General features: G+C 42.7%; 1 protein-coding gene across 9 annotated transcripts in view; it reads right to left on the reverse strand.

Annotated features, from left to right (window-relative positions):
- Nucleotides 1–22,899, reverse strand: part of ZMIZ1 (zinc finger MIZ-type containing 1) — a 607,902-nt gene that overhangs the window by 406,631 nt on the left and 178,372 nt on the right. For all 9 annotated transcript variants that reach the window (XM_019502344.1, XM_019502343.1, XM_019502355.1 and 6 more), the window contains one exon: nt 21,219–21,343. The gene's annotated coding sequence lies outside the window, so the exon portion shown is untranslated. The remainder of the gene's footprint in view (nt 1–21,218; nt 21,344–22,899) is intronic.

Raw genomic sequence — 22,899 nt, forward strand, 5'->3', positions numbered from 1 at the left:
CCCCCCCCCCACAGAGATATGCCAGTCAAAAAGCACAGTTTTGCCAGTATAGTGGCCTCTGCTCTAAGGACTTCTTTTAGCATCACTCCATCCGTCACAGCTTCCACCTATGTGCGCCCTTGGCTAACATAGCTACACCAACACAGCCTAAGCCTCAAGCAGCAGAAACTTCCCCAGAGCTGCCATATACACCTTTCTGAGAAACAGATTTCAGTGTCAAGTGACATCAGTCTAACTCATATCATAAATAAGTTCCCTTTAAAAATATTTTTTGAGTTCCTATTATAATTATTGCACACATAGCAACTTGACCTTATTTTAATTCTGAGTGAATACAATATTTAAATACTGGTTTTGAAGGGGCTGGATCAAAATACCCATTATTAGCTGACCAGATAATCAAGAAATTCAATAACGACTTTATTGAATATTTTATTTTCCAGATCAAGCAATGAACAAGTATGGCCACATCAGTTAATTGAGGAGTTCACTGAGGAAGTAACATGACAAATGCCAAAAATCACTATTGTGTCAAAGACCTATACATAATGCTACGGACAGACAAAATCTTCAAATCAGGGCTGTCTAACTTCTAACCAGCTGGGGATCACATGGCCCATGGGCTGTACCAGTAGGGGTCATGGGCCCCTAGGGTCACATGCTTCATGGATGCTCCATTGCACTGAGCATCGATAGGCCCCCTCCCCATTGCTGCAATGACCCCCCTGGAGAATTTTTCCCTCCCCCTGCTACACTGCTGCAGTGCACACATGGCATTCCCCCTGCCCCACTGCAACACACAGCCCTGCAGGGCTGGTGCAAAAGAAGGAAGCTGTATGAGAGAGGCAGACTCCGGAGATTCAGAGCCAGAGCAGCTGCGGCCACGTAGGAGCCTGGGTGCTATAACAAACCCTTGCAGGCTGTGTGTGGCTGTGTGCCACCAGTTAGGCCATCCTGCTTTAGACAGTAACTGCAACAGTTCTTAGACTGTCATCAATAGCTTATGTTAACAACTTCTTTGGATTCACTAATTTAGTAGGTCTCACCACTTAAAGAGAATAAATGAAGAAATAATTAATTTTAATAGTGGTATTAGAGGGATAAGTATAATACTCCAAAAGTTGCATTAATGTTAAAAGCTTGGATCTTGATAAAATGCCATTTAAGTGCATCAATAAGTGAACTATTTACATGCCTTGAAAAACACAGGCAAAACTGGGTGAGTCAACTCTGATCTCTGTTTTTATAGAAAGTGAGATATTTTCATAAAACCCAGTATGAACAATTTTATTAAATAAATAGAGCAGGCTTGTTTTGGTTGCACTGAAGAATATCTTCTTCACCAGGCGACCTCCTGAGGCCTCTTTCCTGTCCTACTTTGACATGATTCTCTTCAGTGTTAAAAAATAGAAAATGTCTCTGAAGAATTGTTTTTTTTTAAATAGTAAAAAATTATAATTCTACAAGTAATGTATGGTAAATTACTACCAATTCTACTAAATGTACTTTTGATAATATATTTATGACCATTTTCCAAAGTGATTAATAGTTTTGGGTGTCAAACTGGAAACATCAGTTCTGGAACAGTTGCCATCTCTCCACGACACCGTATTTTCTCACATACTACACATAGCACCAAATACGCCACATACTTTGTTTTAAGACAACAGAGTGAAGAAAAAAAAATTATTTCAGAATCTTACCTGCCAGAGCACACGCTCGCTATAGCCGAACGCTCCAGTCTGTACAGCTTGAGATTTAACCCTGTCACAGCCACTGTCTAATTCAGCAGCATCTACAAGAGGGTTAAATGTCAATCTCTGTTAAGTGATGCTAATGACTAGACTCCTCCTTCTCCTGCATAGGGAAGAGAAAGGAAGGGAAGAAGACTACACTCTGCAGAAGCCATTCCATGAGTCCATTCTGATGTGGAAATCAGCTTCCTTGCTTAAAACATGCACCCCCATTTGGGGGGAAAAGGTGTATGCAGCATGTGAATAAATTCAGATATGCAGTAAGGTTTCATGTTGCACAACAATCCTTGTTCTGAAGTGCCAAGTGCAAGTGAGTTGGGGGAGCAGGAGAAGGGAGAAATGACATTTAAGAGGCAAACCACCTCTTTTAGAGTTCAGATTCTCTAATACAGGGGTGGGCAAAATGGTGGATCTGGCCAGCAGCCCAACTCCATTTCCCAGGAGCCCCTGCCAACATCACTGCAGCTAGTTTCCATTTAAACCCTAGTAGCAGCGGCACCACAACAGCATAGGGCCAGGGTTTCGATGGAAACCAGCCCCAGCAGCACTGGCAGAGCGCATGGCTGAGCGGGTTGCTGCTCCAGATCTTGCAGTGGTGACAGTGTGGTCCAGAACTGTAAGCCTCGATTTGCTGACTACATGCCCATGCCTGGGGCGTGCGGGCAGAAGATCACACCTCTGCTCTGGCTTCAGACTACCTTGTCACCGCTGCAAGATCCCAGCCCCGGAGCAGCTCCCCCCACAGCCACACTCCAGTGCTGCTAAGACCAGTCTCCATGAAAACCCTAGTCCTGCGCTATCACAGCCCCACTGCTCCTGGGGTCTTCATGGAAACCAGCCGCAGCGATCTAGGCAGAGGCTTCTGGGAAATGGAGTCTGCCACCAGCCCTATCTAGCCTGTGCGCTGGACTTTGCCAACCCCTGCTCTAATACCATTTTATTATGTGGCCTGTAACATAAGGTGGGTCTGGATTTAATAAACATATCAATTGTTAGAGAAGTCAATGAGACCTTACATCTATGTCAGCTAACAGTATGGAACTGAACAGTGTAAGGTGCTTCATATTTCAACAAACTCGCTGGACAAATACAAAAATCACTTGGACCAATAGCAGTAAAACAGAATACACAATGAACAGCTACACTAAAAATGTGGTTAGTTAAAGAGAGATTCATCCTTCTTTATTGTTTTTCTCTGCTGGAGGCTCTCTAGTTCATCTAACGTGGATTACACTTTCTTTGAATTTTCACTAGAACATTATGCCCCTGTTGCCAATCTCATGATTTTTTATGGGTCTCATAATACTTGGCACTCCTAAAGGCCCAGCCTTGGAGTTATGGGATTATTTAAGAATAGCAGTATTCTTGTTTTTTTTTATCTTTTAATAAATTTATAGTGGAGAAAAGGTGAACCTTAAAGGCTCAACAACCAAAAGCAAGAGGCAAAAGAACCTAAAATATGCTTAAAAAATAATAAATCACAAGATTTATAATTTAAGTCTCCAATACAGTTAACCAAGCAGGGTTATTCCACTCATTAAAAGCAGCGGTGTCAAACAAATGGCCCATGGGCCAGAAGCGGCCCGCGAAACTGTACTATCTGGCCCATGGGCTGCTGGACCAATCCCACATGCTAGCCCCACATACTGCATGTAGCATGCAGGCTGGAACCTTCACCACACATGCTGCAAGCAACACAGGCAATTAGTCTGGGATGCTGCAAACACCTGAGGTGACGAGGGGCGACAAGGTGGGGTGACAAGCTCATGCCCTGGACCCCCTGTACTGTGTGCAGCACCAGGTCCAGCCGACGCACTGGGGCAGCATGTGCCCCCCACTGTCCCTGGGGATTGTCCGCCGGTCCCAGCAAGCCCTGGGGCCGGCACATGCTGCACATGGTGCTGGACCTACCACGTGCATTGCATGCAGAACAGGGAGCCAGAAGGGGACATATTCTCCATTTGGCACCCTGCCAGACCCAGAGCCAGTATGCAAGGCCAATCAGTGACGTACTCCTTCGAGCATGTGCCCCCTACCAGCCACGTTTCATGCAGCACATGCAGCCAGTCCAACCCTGCATGTCATGGGCAGCACACAATGGCCTGGCGTTCACTCTGCACAGGCGGTCCAGAGCGTGGGCTGTTCATGGTGCCCCTGACTGATCCCCTATAGTGCCTGAAGTGCCAGGTCCAACCCACATACCATGGGTAGTGCACACTAGGGTGCCCTTGGGGGCTGGCATGTAATGAATGCAGTATGCAGGCTGGACCTGGAGCTGCAGGTACTACATGGTGGGTTGGGGCCAATTGGCAGGGCCTGACTGTGTTTGACACCTTGCACTAAAAGAATAGGAGAAGGAAACTACGTATTTTTCTGAGATCCCTATGTGGAGAAAGAGGTCAGCCTACTATTTAAAGTTGATTTTAGTGACCCAAAAGTTCAGTAGCAAAAAAGGAGAGGTTGAGGCTACACTTAATATATGTTTGTATATGAGAACTCATCTTTTTCAGCAAACTCCCTTGAGCACAGCAACACCCAAGAACATCCTGCACACTCGCACACAAATAGCAGATAATATGATTTGTGCTAAAGGGACAAAAATAGCAGCATGACAGAAGCCCAAGTGCATGATATGACACATGCAGCTATCTAAATAGCAGAGCTCTGAGTGTCACAGCCTGCTAATGGCATTCTTTCTGCTTGGCCCTCCCTCTCCCCTTTACACCAGAATTTAGAAATATAGCTCCTTCCAACTTTACCTAGACGGAACTGCCTGCTTAAACAAACAGGAAAAATAGTCATGTGGCAGGGTAACATTTCATTCACTCTGGAAAAGAGTCAAAAATAAGCTTAGGTCATGTGGCAACAACCCAACTGTTTCTGATTTCTGTAACTTTCAATAATAACTTTACGGTGGCAGGCTTTTATTTTCCTTTCCTCCATAAGAAAGTCTTTTTTTTTTTAAAGGAAAAATGCAGACTTTTAAATCTAGAATATGTGAATGAATAATATAGTACTGTGAAAATAACAGCAGAGAGATCTTCTGTTGGGATGTCATTTTCTTGACTAGATTTTTTAATGTGAAAAACAGAGCTTCTGTTGTAGTACCTATGTGTTTCCTTGTCCACTCTTTTTAAATGCTAGATAGCATGAAACAGTTTTAAAAAATGAACAAGAACTACTTTTTTCTGGTTTACCAACCCAGCAGAGCTGCATCATATTTTTGCACCTCTTAAATATACAGATTTTATCTAGACCCAGAGTGGAAGAAACAAAGTAAGTATTGCATATTTCATTTTCTCGTGCTCTTAGATATATGTTCCATCTCTAGCTGACTTGGAATTTGGATGTGACATGGTGGTCCAGAAGTCTTATAATGTAGCTTCCCTTCCCATAGCACCAGTGTTGCTAGCAAATGTCTAGAACAAACTCAACCAAAATACTTTTCTTCTCCAAAGTATTAGGTGCTCCTGGGAGAAAATTCAGTGAATGATGGCAAAAACCCACGTGAAACAATTCTAGCAGAGGCTGGGAAAGTATAAAACTTCCAAAACTAAGATGTTATAAAAATTAAATTTCAGTTTCTGACACTGAACCAGGAATGAATTTCTGGCCAACACACCTATTTAGAGTCATGGAAAAAGTAGCACTTATCTGCAATGTGGTTGTGATGGCTAAGTATTTGCTATACAGCAGGAAAAAGAGATGGGAAATGACAGCGTTCTTCACCAACCAACATGAATCATTTAAGCAACATGAGAAGAATCTGATATTCACTCATCCAAGCCCACGGAGCTTTTTATCTCTCTAGTTAGCAATGATGTACTGTTATTCAGTGTTCCTGGGAGATGTCAGACCTGTTCCAGGTAGCCAGGTATTTGTAACACAACAGTTGCCACTCCCAAGAAAGTTATTAATAATTAAATAGCTGATTTTAGAAAGGTCACAACTGATTGTACATGAAAAAGACCAAATAACCTTCTCTTCACTGGGTATGCACTTGTGAGTGTAGTAAGGAGGAAACTTGTACTGTACACATTCTGTGGATAAAAAGGAAATGTCACACCCAGGGCTGACAATCCAGCACTTTTTATCAGCTTTAAATTGACTTAAAAGGAAACTCTTCCTTCAAAAAATATATAAACCTAGACATCAAAAGTGATTGAGAGGAAAGAGAGAAAAAAAAATCACCATTACAAAATTAAATGATGAAATAGCCTACAACCATATCTTTATAGCCAGAGCCACAAGGTGCTAAAATGCTTTCACTCCATAGAAGTCTGGTAGATTTATAGATTACAGAAAATCACTAAAACCCCCTCTACGTGTGGCTTAAATATGAATTTCTGTACATAGGTACACTATTAAATATCTAATGTAGGAAATTGAGAAAATGCCTTCCTTAGGTTTTCCAGCCGAATATAAAGCTCAACACCTCAGATTTCCAGCCACAAAAAGCATATTACCCCTGTACAAGGAAATTACTTTAACACACATATTGCAAGGTTTGAGTCAGTGACAGTTTTGTACATCTGGAAAGAGAGGAAGGGTGAGGTTGTATTTATGTTGGGGGCAGGGGGGAGATGAGTTTGAGGGAAATACCAAACATCTGCACAAATTAATGAGTTCAATTTAATTACCTTCCACCAGAAAAGTTAAATAAGGTGCAACAGGTGATACAGCATCTTCCTAACAGACTCCACTGTTTCAAGCTATTGTTCAACAAATGGAATTGCTTTCTAAGCAATAGCAATTCAAACATCTCCCCTCAAATATTGTTAAAGATCCCATCTCAATCAAATGATGCATATTGTATATAAAAATGTGGTAATTTGGAGGGAAGAGGCTCGATTTTCTCTTTCCTCTCCAAACCCCCATGATTTCCTGTAGCAGGCCTTGTAGACTAAGGGCCTTGTTGCACAGTATTTTCCGGTGGTTCCTAGAGCTCTTAACACCTGGACTGTCCACACTTTAACACCTGAAACTAGTTTTCAGCTCTCATGAGGTAGCTTAAAGTTATACAACTCCCTGGAAGGATTATCTGATCCATGTAACCCAACTCCTGTTATACCAAGGTGCAGCCACTCTAGGCTATAACTTAGTATAAACACCCACCTCCCCGACTGGCATGGACCAGGCCTGCTGCCCCCCACCCACCCTCCCCAGCACCCAAGATCCTTGTTCAATGCGCCCCCTTCCAACCTCCTATTTATGCATTGCTCCCCCTGCTGTATGTCTCCAGGGAGCAGCAGGGAAAGGTTAAACTTGCCTGCCTCGCTACCACTGGCACCACTGCTGCTCTCTGGGCCCAGCTCAGCCTGGAGAAAAGCAGTGACCTGGAACTGGCAGTGGGGGGGCGGGCAGGCAGGTTAATCCTTCTCTGCCTGCTCCCCTGGGACAGACAGCATGGGCAGCCAAAGTAAGTTGTGGGGGGTGGGAGGGGAAGAAGGGAATCCTAAAGGGTCAGGGGGAGACCAGGGAGAAGCCCAGTGGGTAGGAGGAAGCCTAGAATAGGAGGGAGGTGGGATTCTTACCTTTCAATCCTCCCAGCCCCTGCTGACCTGAAGTGTGACTGCTCCAAACTCAAACTAGTACCAACATTGATCAACATTTGTGCAGCTCACAGTGTAACGTGCAACAAGGCCCTAAGCACTGCTATCTGAAAAACATTGAAACAACTACAGTTCATGCTAAAGAGTATACAGGCATACTAGGAATAGATTTTGAAATCATTCAGCACATTAATAAAAATCCCAGCAATTTGAGTGGGGCAAGAAATAGGCCAACACACCAACTACTTTGTAATCCCAATCTATATGCAAGGATAATTTATGAGTATACCAGTGATCACCACAGAATGCAATTAAGATGCTAAGTAGTAGAAATCCCTCTTTGATAGACAGACAGGATCTACATATGTATTCTCTAATGCCTGTCCAATACCACTCTGGCAACAAAAACATACAAGGAAACTCTAGGACTTTCCTGCAAGAAAGCTAAGCTGACATCAGCTTGATCTTCCCCTGTTCTTTCCAGATGGGTACTATTGCCCGGACCATGTATTGCAGGAGACCAAAAAAAGCAGCTGCACAACCAAAAATACCATTACACCATAACATTACATTTTATTGCTTAAAATTTTATAAATATTTTTCTTAATTTTATTGCATAGTATGCAGTAAAAAAGAGAAAGTGCCTTCAGCATTTTCCAGAAGGAAGAAGGCACAACTGATAAATGGTGTGCCAGTCTGAGTGTTGATTTTGTAAGTTTGCTCTGGAAATAAAGTGAGAATAAGAAAAGCACATCATATGAAATTAATTTGTATTTGACAGTAAGGTGCTGGGGAAAGACTTTCAGATGTGACTAGTGATTTGGGGTTTCTTGAAATGCTTAAATACACTTGAATATTAGACCCTGCTTCCAAAATCCAGAGCCTTCTAAAAGTGCTTCTATTTTAGCATGCAAAAAATAAATTAAAATTAAATAAAATCAAGAAACCAAGAGTAATAGGTACTTTTAGAAAAGTCTGGTCTTAGTAAAATTACTCTTTCTTTTTATGATTTAAGAAAAAATGGTACATTACATCCTGCTTGTCACATACAAATTAGAGTCTTTTGAGAAGGTATTAAAAGGTCTCTGAAGGAAATGCACAAGTTATCTTCACATTTCTTGGAAATGGTTTCCTTTCCATCTTCTCTGCAATCAAAACAGCTGACTTAACGCCAACCATTTCAGGTTGATTTCACCAGATGAGAATCAAAAAAATCCCCCACAAAAACTTGTTGCTGAAATACAAGCTGACAAGTGCTATCTTCAAAGTGACGTATGATCTGATGATATACCAAAGAAGGCTCCCTCTATTCATCTGAGATTTTCACTGGACAAACAAACATTTGCTGGGACAACTGGTATCCCCGTAAGAGAGCCACAACCCTAATTGTCATCAGGTGCTAAGTAGCAACTGACATCTCAAATGAAATCTGAGCACCGTCAGTAGAAAGGGCTCACTGAACAAGAGCAATCAAGTAAGAGAAGCCCACATGAAAAAAGATCACATAAAGACAGACTGGATGTCTTTTCAGTAGGATCATTATGCTTGTTCAATCCTATTTTTTGCCTATCAGTAATTATAACAGTTAAGCATTTCCTATATTGATTTCATGTAGTTTTTCTTTAGGGTATACTTACATGTAAGAGAAATCAAACTCATTCAGTCTTAGAGTAAAACACTTTTCCAGGTGACATCAAACAGTAAAAATGGAGGGAAAAGGGGGGGAAAAACACTCTGCACAATGTTAAATACCTAGCCGGGGATGACAAATCAAATGGGAATTACTGTGGTAAAAACATAATTAAAAACTTGATTGAAGTTAAACAGAATTTACATAACACTGCAAATTAACTTAATGCTGAAAGTATTCACTGGGAAAGCAATAAAAAGGCATTTCATTAGTAATCTATATTTAAACAATACGTACAATAGAGTTTTCTAATGAGAAACGTAGGGTTTTTAATAACAGCAGTTTCCAATGGCTGCCAAGAGACACTACTATCACTGAGATTTCTGCATTCAAACAAGCAAGCCTTGGCAATATCATTTGTGGATTGTAGCCACAAGGTACCAAAGGACAGACAAATACAGAATGTTGCTATATTGCTGGCTATAAATGGACTGATTTGAAAACTCTGGACAGAGCCTGCACTGGGGCTGGGTGGTGAGGAGCTGGGTGGAGGCCAGGCAGCAGGGAGCTGCACCCATGCTATGGGGGGTGGAGGGGGAGAGGACAGGAAGAAGTTGCAGCAGTGGCTGGGTCAGGACATCGGCTCACCTCGGACACAGGCTGGGTTGTTGCAGCCTGCAGCCCTGAAAAGTTGCCAGTCACAGGGCTTTGTAGTAGAGAAAGTTGAACATGTTGGAAGGAACCCCAGTTCCATTGAAGATAATGCCAAATTGTGAGGCAGGATTCCACCCACCATTCTTAAAGCCTTCAGGAGGTCACATTTCTCCTGACTGTATGCTACAAATTATTGGAGCCTCTTTTGAGGCGGGGACTGTATTTACATTATATGGATAGATGCAGATTCCACAATGGGGCCACAATTATTGAGCGGGCCACTGACAAAAATATTAAATGTAAATAATACTTGTCACAGAGTGAAAATAGGAAAATTCTTCATTGCAAATAGGAATTTTTCCAGATCAACAAGAATCATCAAGAAATGCGATAAGCAAAATGTCATAAATACCCTCAGGAAAATGACTGTTTTACCACCTTCCCACAGAAACAAATTCCCACAACACAGGAGGAAGGGCAATTAAATTGATCTTTTGTTTGTTTGACAGTTATGCTCAAATTCATCCTGTATTTCTTATAATAAAGTTATGTTGCTGCCCACTTCTTTATTTAGGCATACTGGACTATTCTTTAATACTACCATTTGATTAGTTTGTGCCATTTTTTAATAATTTCCTAAAACTACGAGCCAGATTTTCAAAAGCTAGGTGCCTTAGGATGTAGATAAGTATAGCTACAATTTTCAAAAACACCTTATCTTCTACCTCCCCCCAAAGAAGAATTAGGTCCTAAACTCTATCCTCAGTTACCTATAAAGCTTCTAAAAATCTGCTCCAAACTCCCAAACAACAGAAACCTCCAACAATTCCAATGAATAATAAGAAACAAAGGAAAGACCATTTGCCACCTCCTCTTTAAAGAAGAGCAAATCTTTAAGCTTGCTGAGAGGCAGCAGGGAAAAAGGAACCTTTCAGGACAAAGAAGCAGTAAACAGGCAAGCTTAAAGCAAGTTTGGTAGGGAAGGTCTGCTTGGAAGAATGGCAGCAAGAGAGAGGCTGTGGATTGAGAGCCAGAAAACTGGCTGGAGAATGTTGCAGTGTCAGAGCCACCACCACTGCCTCTGCTTGCACTGGTGAGGTGTCTGTTCAGGCAGGACCATTCACTGTCAAGGCTTCCACCAAGGTCCTGGTTTAGCATCATGGAGACTGCAACTTGCAGGTTCCTTCCAGTGACGGCCAGATGGGGGAATGCCTGAAATGTGAGCAGTGCCTCCTCACAGTATGCCCTCAGGAAGCAGCAAGAGAGCTACAGGAGGCTGTGGCAAGGCTCTGAAGTGTCCTCCATGATGAGGACTTCATTGATTTGATGTGAAGGAGATTACTAGGACTGTGGAGGATGGGCTGCCAAAGGCAGTGCTACAGAAGGGAGAGGACATGAACTCCCAGAAAGGTAGAAGCTGGAAGCTTATGACCTCTGGCAGCAAGCAGAAATTTCATCTCCATCTGCAGCAGTTTGCCTGGAGAACAGATATGAAGCCCTACAACACAAGAGAAGCAGCAGGTTCCATTGGTGGAGGACACACCAGGCTTCCCCAAGGTTGGAGGGATCGAGACTGCTTCCACCAAAAAGAAGCGATGGGTGGTAGTGGTTGGAGACTCCCTTTGAAGGGGGATGGAGACATTGATCTGCCAGCCTGACTTGTTGTCTTGCTCCATGACACTGCTTGCCTGGAGCCTGGATCTGAGAATATCACGGAAGGGTTACTGAGATTTATCTAGCCCTCTGACTAGTACCCCATGCTGCTCATCCATGTGGGCACCAATGATACTGCCGAGGGAGACCCTGAGCAGATCAAAAGTGACTACAGGGTTCTGGGTGCAAGAGTGAGGGGGACGCGGGCTCAGGTGGTGTTCTCCTTGATCCTTCCAATCAAGGGGAAGGGCCTGGGCAGGAGCAGGCGCATTCTTGCAGATCAACACATGAATGTTGACAAGGAACAATGGACACAAATTATTAGAGAGTAGATTTAGATTAGACATCTGCAAGAACTACTTCACAGTTAGGGTGCCTAGGAGCTGGAACCAACTTCCTAAGGAAGTGGTGCTGGCTCCTACCCTGGGGATCTTTAAGAAGAGGCTTGATGACTACCTGGCTGGACTCATTTGAGTCCAGTCTTTTCTCCCGCCCAGGCGGGGGGTCGGACTTGAAGATCTACAAGGTCCCTTCCGACCCTATTTCTATGATTCTATGAATGCACAGAGGGCATCACCAATGGTGCTTTGGCTTCTTTGACCACAGGAAGCTATTACAAGAAGAAGGATTGCTAGGAAGACATGGAATCCACCTGATGAAAAGAGGGAAGAGTATCTTTGCAGACAGGCTGAATAACTTAGCGAGGAGGACTTTAAACTAGGTTCACTGGGGAATAGAGAACCAAGTGGGGAACTGAATGACCTGGAGGAAGGGCAGGTAGGAGGGAGCAACAGGGAAGGCATTCTAATTCTTCCTGAGAAAGTAGGGCAATTGGCTAGTTACCTCAGGTGTCTACTTTTCTATGATACTAAATGCTTCTTATATAGGTTTTTTAAGTGTTTCTTTTGGAGCACACAGTTTTATACCTTATACCTTTTATTAGAAGCTTATCATACACCGAGAATGAGTATGCTATAACAAAAGTACAAAATGACAAAGTAGTAACAACAACAATATGGCAGACTCCGTGACACTATATAACGGTAATCCATATATCAAACAAACCTCAAGGATTCTGGAAGGACACACAGATGGCCACTTGATGTCCTAATCATCACAGAAACCACAAGGTTAAAATGATGGAGAACACCAAGGCTATCAAGGCTATGGACTAGTATCAAGACTATAGACTTACAATAAAAATCAGGGTAGGCGGCTCTTGATTTCTCCTGCTGACACTGTTCCACTTGATATAAATGAATGAACTCAAGGGACTAGAAGACAAACTATTTATCACAAGCTGAAAGAGGGCAGGGATTTTCTTTAGGGTAACTGCCTGAAAGCAATATCATGGTAACCTAGCCATCTTTCACTGAGGACTATACTACCATTGGATTTGTCTTTCATCTGCTGCAGTACAAGAGCACAAAAGGCAAGAGACAAGGCAAAAATGCCTGGTGGAGAAGAAGAGAAATTAGACTGAAAGATCCCACTTCTCCTACCCTTTCTTTTGCACTCCCCCCCGCCCAGATATTCACTACCTATTCATTATGATATAAATGACTAATTTATTGCAACAGCCTTAGAATAATTTGTTTTTCTTCCCCAGAACAGATTCACAATATGAAAGGGCAGTGGTTTGGCAAACTAGAATTTAGCAAACTCCATTCATACAGAATAATGTGAACAATAATAGGGAGCCACTTGTGGTAAAAAGAGGTAAAATGTGGTATCAAGGTTGACATTGTGTTAGCTTCACATCTTCTGTTCTGCCAACAAACAGACTAAACTAGATAGACTTATAGAAAAAATAGATGGAAGGGACCTTAAAAGTAGGGGTACAGTGATAAAGATTTTCTTGGCTGATACTGATAGCTGTTTATTAACAAACCATATTGGACGATACAGATCCCATAGCCAATTTACAGGAATGCAGCCAGGTGAGGGGGTGGGAAGGAAGTGAGGCTCCCTGTTGCTGCGTGCACCCCTGGAGAATGCATGGGGGGTATGTGCCCCCCCCAGATTTGTGTACAGGGCAAGAACGGGCTGGACACTTCAGGCTTGGGGCCAAGGGCTACACAGGGCAGGTGGAGGCACTGGGACGGGGGGCTACAGGGAATTTTGGGGTAGCTATAGCATGCCAAGCTTCCCCCTAGTGCCACTCCTGCTTGGGGAACTCCACTCTGTTGCCTTTCCCTCAGGAACCCTGCGCTGGCTGCACACCTCCTGCCTGCCTCGCAGCAAAGTGCAATAGCCAACCCAGAATTCCTTCTAGCCCCCCCATAACCACCCCTACCAGCACCACCGCCATCTCCTGGCCCACGAAGCTAAGCTAGCCTGGTGCCTACCCACTCAGAGCCAAGCCCCAGCCCAGCCCCTTTGATGGGAAGAGAGAAGCACAGCCCCTGGCCCTGAGCCCACAGTAGGTAGCCCACCAACACCCCATGCATAAATATGGGGGGGCACATGCCCAGGGGTGTGCACAAGAACAAGGAGTCATATCCCCTTCCCATCTGCCCCCCCCCCCACCTCCTGGATGAGTCACCCATGGCTCCATCCCACTCCCAGCCCCAGGGTCGCATTCACCACCCTGGCTGGACAGCACCTGCTCCTGCCCCTGCCCCTGCCACACTCCCTCCCTCACCATGGAGGCCTTGATCTGGACCCCCCCACGTCCCTTCCCCCCTACAGATTTACTGGCAGCACACTGCTGTCTAAGCTACCGGGCTACATTTCTGACCGTGTGCATGCTGCAGTTGCACACATGCACACAGCATTTATCAGTGACATTATCAGCTACATCAGCCAAAAAAAGCTGATTGCCAATAATGTTAATTTTCCTTTTATCGGTGCCAATCCGATATGCCACTGATGTATCAGTGCACCTCTACTGAAAAGCTATTCAAGTCTATCCCCTGCCTCCAGATATTATAGTGCTTATTCTGTTCTTAAAACCCTCCTGTGATAAACTCAGAGGAGTCAAATTAACACAGCACTTTGAAAAGGAGCACAAGATATATATGCAGAATGTGCTAGAGAAAGCACATTCTGCATATATCAGTGGTGTCCTTCTAAGACGATGACAGTGTGGCTGGATCAACATATTACTTTAACAACTGTGTTTTTATGGATTATGGGTGTGTCAGATATCATTGTAAGAGACTGGGATTCAAATGAAGGTTAGCTGGGTGATGCCTTATCCAAGTAAAACCTAAGTAATTCTGACTTACAGTGAAGAGGAGGTTGACAACACTATGAATATCAAAAGCATGCCAAACACTTATTACAAAAACTCTTATGAGTTTTATTGGATCTCCAGATGCTGATGAATGTTTTGGTAGAAGCAGCTGTCACATGGACTTGGCAAGAAGTTTGGAACATTCTCCTTGGGCTACAGATCTTGTATTAAATGTGTTAAAATAAAAACAACAATGAATAATGATTGGAGCTTTACCAAGAAGTCTGACTAGAACTGGCTACTACTAACCCAAGTGGTACCTGAGTTAGCTTATTAAATCTTTGAAAGGCAACTATTAATCACTGTTAAGCATTTTTCTTCATAATGGACAATCTCCCAGAAGGTAAAGAATGAAACTATTATTAAATTATATTGTCTCTCTTTGGGAAAACTAGTTCTGTTTAAAGCAATTTAATAAGTGCAGGGAGGTAGGATGAGTTGTTGGTATCTGGACAATAATTGATGCTGACAGGTAGGCCAGAGTGGCATGAGAGAGAATTGCTTTCCAAAGATATATGCCATTCATTTTACATTTTTTTCTCTCTGTAGCCAAGCAGAGAAGGCCATAATTAGTTAGCCTTTGAGAAGAGTAAGTCTAGAGATGTTCAGCAAACCATTTGTTTTGATTTAATCTATTTCCTCTCTAATAAATCTTGGATTAATGTTGAATGGGTAATTTCATGCAGATGTCCCCAAGGAGAAGACAGAAGTACATTACCCCTGAAGAGAAACACTCAGGAGTAAAGAGTGTTTTGCATTTAGACTACAGTCCCTAAGTCAGGGGGCCTACAGAATGCTCCCTCCCATTGGGTTGTTTGCTATCAGGCTATTAAAGGCAAACACAATCAAGAACTTGAAGAAACAAGAGAACTGCCCATTGTATTAATCACAGGTACCAGTCAAAAAGCCTGATATAGGCTTTATAGAGTTTAAGTCCTGACTACATTAAAGAGTACCTCTTTCCATGAACAATTCCATGGAGTTGTGGTCTTTGCTGAGGAGACCTAAAAAAAGTATTCTGTCCATTGAAGTAAGTGTGGAATAATAATGACTGTACTCTCAGAAAACGACCTTTGGCGACCAGAACCCTTTTAGGGTTTATTTGGTTGCCCAGTTATCTTGTAGGATATGGTTAATGGCAGAAAGAGTCCTCCATTGAAGGTCAGTATCTGGTACTCCAACTGCTTATGCAGTGGAATGGAATAACATAAGTGTAAACAGATCTCTCATTTGTCAAAAGACAGATTGTCCTGGGGTTAGATCCAAGATCAAAAGGAGCAGCACAGTCATTTACATACATCAACCTTCCAAGCTATATTACTGCTCTTGGTATGTTTTATCTAGCATACTGCAGAGGAACTTGAAATGGGATGGCAGATGTGGAGGTCTCTACGATCCTGGGACAAAAGGCTTTCTCCTGGAATAAACTCAATGTCTATTCATAGCTATAGGGGCATAAAGGACCTTTCAAATTCTCATTGGATCTACATGTGCAATTAATGCGGATGAGTAAACTCTGGCACAGTTTGTGCCTGAGTTTATTGCTTCTGGGCTCACTTTTTGCATGTGCACTTAGGACAGCAGCATGTTGAACCAGGGCAGTACAGCCCCAGATGGCAGGAGTCCCTGGGGGTCAGCTTGCCAGCCTGGGGCTGCTCTGACCAGGCTCAAGGTGCTGCACAGGAGCTGGATGGGGCCCAAAGGTAACCCCCACACTGGGATAGCCCTCACACAAGGCAGCCCCCACACTGAAGTATCCTCATGACCCAGCCACCCCTGTGCATCTACATGTGCTCTGCAGCACATTAAAAAATGCCACCATAGGATAGTACTTGTGTACTATGGCAATGTTTATTACTTTACTGTGCCCTAATAGGGATGCACATGTAGACACAGAATTTACCGCGCAGCTAATCAGGCAACTGCAGTAAATGTCTCCTGTAGATGACCCACTGAAAGGCAGTTAGGTGCCTAGATCCCTTTGTACCTTTGCAACTCTACAACTTAATAATTTATTTTCTCCAGACAATTCTCACAGCTAGTTTCCCTAGACAGTATAGCCTTTCAAGTTGCAATGAAGTGGCTTTATATTTGCAAAATTAGTCCTATGGGATGAAAGAAGACAAGGAGCAACAGGCCTATCTTTGAAACAGTTTGGGAAATACAAATGGTGGCTGCAATCTTAGAATTGGATTCTCTCTCTGGATTTCGAAAGAAAAAAAATGCACTGTCTCTTTTTTTGTCCTAAGCACATGTACCTTAACCACCATACATTACAGACAGAGCAATAACATCTCCACATACGCTTTCTGGAGCAGAGTCACCCATTTTACAAACGCAATAACATTTGGTCTGATACAGAGGTGCTGAATATGTGCGGACCTGAGGGCCCTGGAACCCCTTGGGATGAGGGCTGTCACTGTAATGTGTAACACTTTCCATATCTTAGCGTCATCCCCCCGGCAAAAACAAAAGTCAGCACCTGTGGTTTGATATCATGGTGAAAGGCAACCTTAAATAAAAGGCAGATTAGAGATGGAGGAAAATCCCACTAGATTTCTTTTTACTGTCACGAAGAGAGAACATGCATGACTGTTTTAACCACTGGGTACTAGCGATATGCATAGTGCAGGCACTAGTGACTGTTAAATGTTGCTGCTTTCCAAAGAGTAGCATTTCTTACAAATGACTGGATACAACACCCTATTTATCGCACACTGGTCTTTTTGTGGAGTTGCATCAATTAACATCCCCACCCTACCCCATCCCCCTAGCTAAGACTTACTCAAGTCCATTTTCCTGTTAGGCAAAATGGCAGAACTTAAAAAAAAAAAAAAAAGGCTCCTTTAGGAGACTGTTTTATTTTTTAAAGTATAGGTTAGGTAAGAAATCAAACAAGTAGTATGATAAACCTTGTAGGAATGTCTCTCTTGGCAGAGCAGATATTCCCATAAGGCCAGCTTGTTACTCTGAGGGTTGATATCTAGCTGGCAGGAGGTACACAGTATCCTTAAATCACCCTGGAGCGATGATCTCAGGAGAAAGGAATCATTGCCCACAGTTCCAAGAGGAGGATCAACACACTAGCGAGCATGCCCCTTGCAATGCTTTTCCTTTTTTTAACATGATGTATTTATACTCAGGAGAACACTGCTCACATGCAGCGTCAGCCCCAGTCCGGGAGGCCCTGCTTTCACAAACTGAAGTACTGAAAATCATGTGCTACTAAGTACCTCCCATGTACCAGGACCACAAGACCACACACAGGCAGAGGAAGATCCTAGAATTAGGGGCAAGAGTATGATTTTGCCTGTTTTTGAAGTGATTCTTCAAATCCTGGCTAAACTTCCCTTGCACCTTAATAAATATCAGTCTAATAATATTTTTATTTGTGGATCTCTGAGCACTTTACAAAGGATCTTGATGTCTTTATAGATAGGGAAACTTGGGTAGAGAGGTGAAACAACTTGTCCAAGATCAGCCAGCAAGCCAGTAGGAGACACAAATCCAGGTCTCTTGACCCTAGACATAATGCTCTTCCACCTCTATCTCTATTTACTAATTTCCATTTACAAGTAAGTTGATCCTTCCACAGAGCAGCCTTGCAAATATGTTTTGTCTAACAGCGCACAGTAGGAAATTTCTATCTTCAATATGAAGTTCCTCCCCATGAAGGTAAGCAGAAAGATTTTGTTCCTGAGCCTTTATGATAATTTTACAAGCCAGACAAATTAAGCTTCTAGGTAGAAGGCAGCTTTGCCTCATCATTCAGTACATTAGTTTGTAAATTCCACTGATCCTGGGCTGCTTGCAACAGGCAGTGGGGAGGCTGCAAGCCACTGCACTAAGGTCTCCAGAGCCCTGGCTCAGCTCACTGCTGGTGGCAGGTGCACGTGTACCTCCAGGTGGGGAAGGGGCCAGGGCTATACTGGCAAAACAATGATCCCACTCTTTGTTGCTCCCCGTCATCTGCCCCAGCATACCAACATCTTATTAGTCGAGGTTGGGGTGTTTTTGGCACTCTGCCCAAAAACGTTGCCGACCCCTGACATAAATCAGTAATTGACAACAACAAAAGCACAATAAGGTAGGGGAGTTGGTCTAATGGCGGGTACAAAAGGCTTTTTCCAGATATGACAAAGAAACAGTTCTATAGTCACTATGCCCAGACACTGGTCTAAAGATTAAAGCACTGGAAAATGTAAGATCTGAGTTATATTCTTGGGTCTGACACTGATCTTCTGTAAGACTTATCTGCTTCTCTGATTCCTCTCCCAGCTTTTGCCTGAACCTACCTATTGAGAAGGTAAGCATCTGGATGCAAAGACTTATTAAGTGTTGGTACATGGCACAATACTGGGTCCTAAAGATGTAGCACAAATAACTAAGAAGTTATAAATGCATAATTCCATGTTCTATTCTTATCACCAAAGAGACAGTGTGGAAGCAAAATGCAGTATAGGAGAAGGAATGTTTATGATTGGACTGGCACTCATTCCTAGGGTAGCCTGGAGAACAGGAGATAGAAAGCTTTTCTTTAATTCCAGAAAGCCATAGCCTGGGCTACATGAAATGCTACACAGGTGCCAAATACTATTGTAAGTGCTAATATGAACTACTGCCTGGTTGGGAATTCTGGCGGGAACAGAATCTGACCTACAGTAAAGAATATAGAAGAAGAATAGATGCCATTTCCTAAATGCATTCTTCTTTTGGCCCAGAGCAGAGGGCAGCAAAACAATTAAAAATGTTGCACAACCCATAAAAAATAACTGCTGATAATATGCATGTCCTACATCCCAACAGGTGTTTTACACAGAAAATCTATGATTTACTGGATTTCTGGCACCTGCTGTGTACTGCACTAAGCAAGTAAGAAATCAGGCAGTTTGAGAAAAAGGACAAGAGCTAAAGCCATACAGCTCATTTATTTTAAAGGAAGCTCTGGTTAAAAACATACATGCCATACTGGAGCAGACCAGTGGTCCATCTAACCCGGCATCCTGTCTCTGATAGTGGCAGGAATGAATACTTTAGAGAGAGAGCAATTAACTGGATACATGTAGAGTGTTCTTTACCTATTCATTACCCCATTTCAGAATTCTTGTGATTTTAACCTCCTGAAGCAGATTGATAATTTTAGATAACACGATTTGAAATCCTGAAAATCATCAAATCAATACAAATCATACATAAGCATCACCGAACACTCACTCTTTCGGCTCCACAGCTGGGGCACGTATAAGAAGGGACGTGTGCATATGTGTGTGCATGTGCATCTGTCTCAAAAACCCTGTTCTTTCATTAGAATCTATTACCATAACCAATTAGTTTGAAGCTGTCACACAAATCCTATTCCAGTTGATGAGACCTCTGCACAGATAAGTAGCACAGTCCAGGGGGGCCTACAAGCAATGCAGCAACAAGCAATTCTTTAATTCTCAGGGGATGATATTTCTTATAGCTATTGGCAGATTTGTTTGGACCTTCCCTGGGGCTCCCACATAATTAACAAATTGCTCAATCTCTTTAACCTGCTCTATCAATGACCAGATGTTATGTAGTAGTAGGGTCTTCTATAGAATGTTCTGGGTAGGCATGTCCAGATACAGAAATATTACTGAGAGGAAAACAAAGCTTTGCACAGTGAACTGGTAGAAGAGCACAGAATAAAAATCAGGCTACCTACTGCCAAGCCTTCCACGCACACTGTTGCTTCCCCCTTTAAGGTTAAATCTTGCAAGATGCTGAACACATTTCAATATCTACTGACATCCACAGGATCTCACTGACATTGTTCAGTACCTGAGAGGAGCAGACCTTCCATCAGTATCTGAGGCTAAAAAGAGACACTGCATTTGTCCATGGGTAAGTTGTGCCTGTGTTTATCCTGAGACAAAAATATCCCAGGATTGGCATGTACACATATCACCATTCTAATCATGGTTTAGTGAGCGGCTGAACGCAGGGCTACTTTTCTGCCATTGATTCAATCATACATAGATTCATAGACATTTGGGCTGGAAGGGACCCTGGAGGATCATTGAGTCCAGCTCTCTGCCCCAGGGGCAGGAAGTCAGCAGGGATCATAGGATCCCAGCAAGATAAGCATCCAAATGTGTCTTGAAGGTGTTCAAAGTGGGTGCTTGAATCACCTCCAGTGGCAGTCTATTTCAAACCTTGCGGGCTTGGACCGTAAAGAAGTTCTTCCTTATGTCCAGCTTGAATCGGTTGCGACGGAGTTTGTGACCATTCAATCTTGTCATCCCTTGAGACGCTCTGGTGAACAGACGTTCCCCCAGATCCTGGTGAACACCTCTGGTAAACTTATAGGTGGCCACCAGATCGCCCCTGAGCCTGCGCTTTTCCAAGCTGAAGAGTCCCATGGCTCCCAGCCTCTCATCATAAGGTGTTTTCCTGACCTCTGATCATGCGTGTGGCTCTTCTCTGGACTCTCTCAAGCTTCTCCACATCCTTTTTGAACTGTGGAGCCCAAAACCGGACGCAGTACTTCAGCTTGTCAAAACCTGTCAAAATCTTAAAAGCTTTGTTTTTTTCCCCTTGCTTCTAAGTACTGGAAATCAGCACTACTGCCACAACACTGCAGCCAGAAACAAAATTTGGCCTGCATGTTCCTGTGTGGAAATGCACTACTTAGATGGGAATTCAAAACGTATGTGGCAACATAACCCAGGAGCTTTCATAACTTCTTTGAAAAGACAATGAAAAAGTTTTACCTTTGGGCAGCTCAGTATATAGAAATAAACTATTTGTCTGCTTTGAGTCACTTGCTGGATGCTGTTGGCAAGACACGTAACTTGATGACAAATGGATCTTGTACTGAAAATTCTTTGTGCTCTGCCTGCAAAAAATAAAGGAGAGGAAAAGCAAATTTTTACACAAAGTAAAAGTAAGTTGTCATTGGGGAAGCAAACAGAAAGATAGAGTTTATTTCCTTCTCCTTTTGCAAGACAGGAGAGGAGAAGGAAATAAATTTGGGAATAAGTTACACTTCACCTTTGTATGCAGGTGATCCATGTTTTTATTTAACAATTTGCTATGCTGCCAGCACTTTTACATGAACTAAGGGAAACTGATTTATCCAGCTTGCCATATTTTGCTGAAGAAAAGTATGAAGTAATCTCCAGCCTGTGAAGCTGATAGTCACTATGATAAGGAGAGGCCAATATTTTTAGCTGAGTATATACAAAGCCTTTGCTGTCTCTCTCCCCCTCCCTCTGCCCCCCAACCCTGCATAAGGGGAGCTGCAACAGCCACTTCCAACATTGCACTTTGACCAGTTGGCAAGTACTTTACTGGTTATGATTAGTTAGTGGGTCTTTTGCAGTTCACATTTAAGACTGTTGGCATGGACACACATGCATATATGTGCACATTATCAACTTTAAGCAACACCTGCAAATAAAAACAGCACTGTGAATGATGCTAAGACCACTTTTAAATTACCTTCTCCACCATCTCCTCAAAATGTAAAGCCTACAGGAAACAGCATCAACTCAGCACTCCTTAGAAACCATACATATGAGTTAATGCACGTTAGTTAAATCAAAACACTTAAAATTAATTTCACAAACAGAGGTCACCATTAACTTTTTTACAATTTAACTTTTCACCAGATTAATGCTACCAGAAATATAAGGAATACCACTGCAATGTTAATTACCTGCAAACAGCAGTTGCACAGATTTTAATGGGGAGCAATGTAAGTCAGCAATGTTTTAGCCAATGCATGCATACTTAAGTTCCTCTTATATCAAGCCAAAACAAATTTGATCCATTCAGTAGTGATCTTAGTCATTACTAGTTGTGGGGGAGAAGAAAAAATAGAGAACTTAGAGAACTAGAGAGTATTGTAAAATGAGAGAGCGTCTCCCTGGTGCGGTTATACAGTGGGACAGAAAAGTCCACAAAGATGCATACTTGTAATCTCATTGAAACCAAGACCCCATAAGAGAGTCTAAATCCTTTAGGCTGAATCAAAAGAGCTCTTTGCAATACCGGCTCTTCATCTATAATTTTCAGGGCACATACATGAACCAGAACTGATAAAAAATGCCAGAAGAGATGCAGTGGGTTGTAATTAAAAGAGATTAGTAAAAGAGCCAGAAGAAGGTTGTTTCCTTGTGAAGTGATCCATAACAAAGGAAAAGAAAAATGTTTCTATCAAAATTGTTTAAAGACTATTTCAGAGGTCCCTTTAGAAAGGTAAGGCAAAGGGGACAAGAGAAAGATTCTATTCTGTTGGTGCATAAGTGGACTTAGGCCCAAAATGTGCATATTACACCCAGATCAATTACTTGAAAAACTGTTGATACAAAGGTAACAAGGTCCACTACCTCCTGGATTCTTCTTTTATCAGACAAAGGTAGTTAGCTGTGTTAGTTTATGACAGGCTAG

This window comes from Gavialis gangeticus, unplaced genomic scaffold, assembly GCF_001723915.1.
Source record: "Gavialis gangeticus isolate Ggan-Ray unplaced genomic scaffold, GavGan_comp1, whole genome shotgun sequence".
Lineage (NCBI taxonomy): Eukaryota > Metazoa > Chordata > Crocodylia > Gavialidae > Gavialis > Gavialis gangeticus.